This window comes from Peromyscus eremicus, chromosome 15 (genome assembly GCF_949786415.1).
Source record: "Peromyscus eremicus chromosome 15, PerEre_H2_v1, whole genome shotgun sequence".
Classification (NCBI taxonomy): domain Eukaryota; kingdom Metazoa; phylum Chordata; class Mammalia; order Rodentia; family Cricetidae; genus Peromyscus; species Peromyscus eremicus.
Window position 1 is genome coordinate 29661329 of NC_081431.1, and position 3344 is coordinate 29664672.

Below are 3344 nucleotides of genomic sequence, written 5' to 3' on the forward strand. Positions count from 1 at the left end.
TGGCTTGAGCTCAGAATCTAGGGTTTCCAGAACAGCAGAGCCGAGAGATTTGGGAAGCTGAACATTCTGTAGTCACCCTGTGTTTAGGAATCTGACAAGGAGTGATGAGCTGAGCTGTGGAGAAGCTGGTTCTTTTGGTTGCTACAGAAACCGAACTGAGCTGGATTTAGCATTAAATTACAGGGTAGACACAGAGACAGAGTTAAACATTTGTCTACCCAGCCTCGCTTCCTTTTCTTTTCAAACTGAATCTTATCGGAAAGTGGCAGCAACACCCATGAATCTGAACAGGGGCAGCAGAGATGCAGCCACAAAAGGCATGGGATATGAGGGCTCTAGAGGCAGGACGCAGATTTCCACCAGAGCCAAGATTATTGCCCAAGCATCTTTCTCTGAGACTCTAGGATCTTCTGTGGAAGGAGTATATCGGGGAAGAGAGCAGAGAACTGAGCAGAATTTAGAGCTGTTGTTTTTGAGACATTTGCTCCTAGGTGGCCTGGCTACTGAGTCCTTGCAGTGTGGCTTGTTCAGTTTGAGGTGTGCTATACATGTGAAGCTATGCATGTGAAACCCATACACCAGATTCCAAAGGCGGCACAATAAGAAAGAATATAAGATATCTCATGTAAAATATTACATCAAGTTGACAATATTTTGGATATGTTATGTAAGATATGACATTAAAATGATTCTACCTATTTCTGTTCACTGTTGGTAATGTTGTTATTAGGGAATTTAAAATCCCATGTGTGGCTCACACTGTATTTCTGTTTCTGTTCTGGTTCTGAGACTGATTTAAGGTTGGATTGTTTTCCATTAATTGGAGAAGTTGTTCAACCTTGAGATCCTTGGCATTCTTTTTGTGCAAGATTTATAACCTCTCTAGAATCCTCACCGTTTATGACGAACATTCAATGCGACAGTACATCCTGCAGGGCCCTCTGCAGATTTTCCTCTTAAGGCCGAGGCACTCACGGTTTAATATATAGCTGAGTCACTCCAGGAACTGCCTGTGAGTGAAGGTGGAACCCATCCTGCGTTGGGCTCTCTGAGATGAATCTGGTAAGATATGAGTGACTCATTGGGCATAACTCGCAGCATGGTCAGAGGTTACAAAGGAGCTACATGAGCAAGTGGCTCCGTCCCCCCAAGTCACCACGTTTTCTCTCCACCCGGAGACACTTATGTAAGGGTTTTGATGGACACTGCCTAATGTCAAGTTTGTGTTACAGCTAGGTTGATGTACTGGTTCCTGTTCCGTTGCTATTACAAAACACACTAGGCTGGAGACTTGGTATAGATGAGAGGTTCATTTGGCTCACAGTTTTGGAGCCTGAAAGGTCAAAGAGCATTGCAAGGGCTACCTGACTATATTCCTTCGTGGTGGATGGCATCCTGTGGTAGGAGCATGTGTGAGCAGGAGAAATCATGGCAAGCCAGAAAGCCAGAGAGCAGGGAGGGCTGGTCTTTCTCTCTGTTTTTCATAGAACTGATTGAAGTCCCAGGAGAACCACACTAATCTCATTAAAGGTCAGCACCTCTAATGAATTAATTATCTTAGATTAGGCTCCACCTCCCAACATTACCACAGTGGGGACAAAACTGGACCCATCAGGGACAGTCAACTCAGGAAACCATAGCACCTGACTTTGCATGTAGGTGCAAGCTTGCAAATGAACTGCTATGAATGAGTCTTCGAAATACTCTAACTAGGCAGTGCTTTGGGTAGTAGATTTAGTCATTCATCCTGTAGAGAAAGATAAGTGGGGTGTACATGAGTTCCTGAGAAAGAGCATATGGCTAGAGCAGTTGTTCAGGGGCCTGGTAAGAGAAAGGGGTGCAAGAGGAGGCCTGTAGATGATGAGCCTGTGGGCGAGAACATAAAGGGTTAGCATCTTTGTATTGCATATTAATACCATCTGAAGGTAACCACCTTGGAAGAAGCACTGGGCAACCCAACAGAATAACACTATCTAGCCCCTTTCCTCTGTCACCTTGTATTTGGCCATGGATGTAGGACTTACAGTAGCCGTGGCCATGGTAGAGATAGGGAGGATCCATGTCATGTGTTGTAAATAAACAAACACTGTAGGAGGTTGTGATCTCAAGAGGTAGAATTCGTGGACCCAAGAGAGGAGTTCACACAGGGGTGGATCTGCACTCTACTCCTCCCTATGGAATATGTGACCTCACTACCAGGCAATGTAAACTCTGAGTGTGGAAGAAAAGGTTCCCAGATGAGAGCTCTCACCAGGGCATGATAAGGGCTCATTATACTCTAAGTGGCTACTGCCCCTCCCCTCCAGCTCTTTGTAGGAGGGGGAAAGGACCCATCATGCTGACAGGTGTCAAAGGCCCCATAGGAGGAGGAGATAGTGCCACTGTCACATAAAGGAGTAGGAAGGACTGTGGTTGGCACTGGGATCCCTCTTGATAGCACCCAGTTGAAAGTAAGTGGGCAAGAACAGCAGCCATGATGGGAGACAGGTGCAACCAGGGACTCAGTCTTCAGGGATGAAGGGTCGTGTAGCCTCACTTGTTACTTAGGCCATCAGAAAGTTTCCGCAAGGGCGAAAAGAATCTAAAATGGGAAGTAGAGGAGTTTCGACTATCCAGAAAAGAATTAGCAGATGCCTCAATGTCAGATGCAGTAATGTGTCTGTTCCACTCCCACTAACCCCAAAGTTTCCCCATGTGATTAAAGCAGCCAGAGAAATAACAGAGAAAGGACAAACTATACTGCAAGGCTAGTGATCTGGATAATACACTGTTCTGAATTTTGAATATTACTCAGATTTCTCATGGAGAACTACAGCACTACTTCCCTAGATGCTGGGGGCATTAGCTACTAATGACATATCTGAGAACCTCTTTGATTTACTTTCATCTGAAGGAGCCCAAGATTCTAGCTTTCCTCAAAGGGAAACCCATATACAGTGAGTGACTGATAGGGAATATCATTTGTTTGCTTGTTTGTCTGGATTCAGGACAGCATCACAGGACATTCCAGCTCCTGAGCTTCCTGTAAACTTTAACTACTCCCTTTGTGGTGATATGTTGTGTACCCCAATAAAGCTTGCCTGGGGATCAAAGGAAAAAGCCAGCCACTATATTAAACATAGAGGTCAGGCAGTGGTAGTACAAGCCTTTAATCCTAGCATTTGGGAGGCAGAGATCCATCCAGATCTCTGTGAGTTCATGACCACACTGGGAACAGAGCTAGGCATGGTGGCACAGGCCTTTAATCCCAGCACTAGGAATTAAGTAAGGTGGCAGGGCACAGAAAGGTATATAAGGCGTGGATAAACAGGAAGTCTCTCTCTTGAGGCTGAGGATTTCATAGA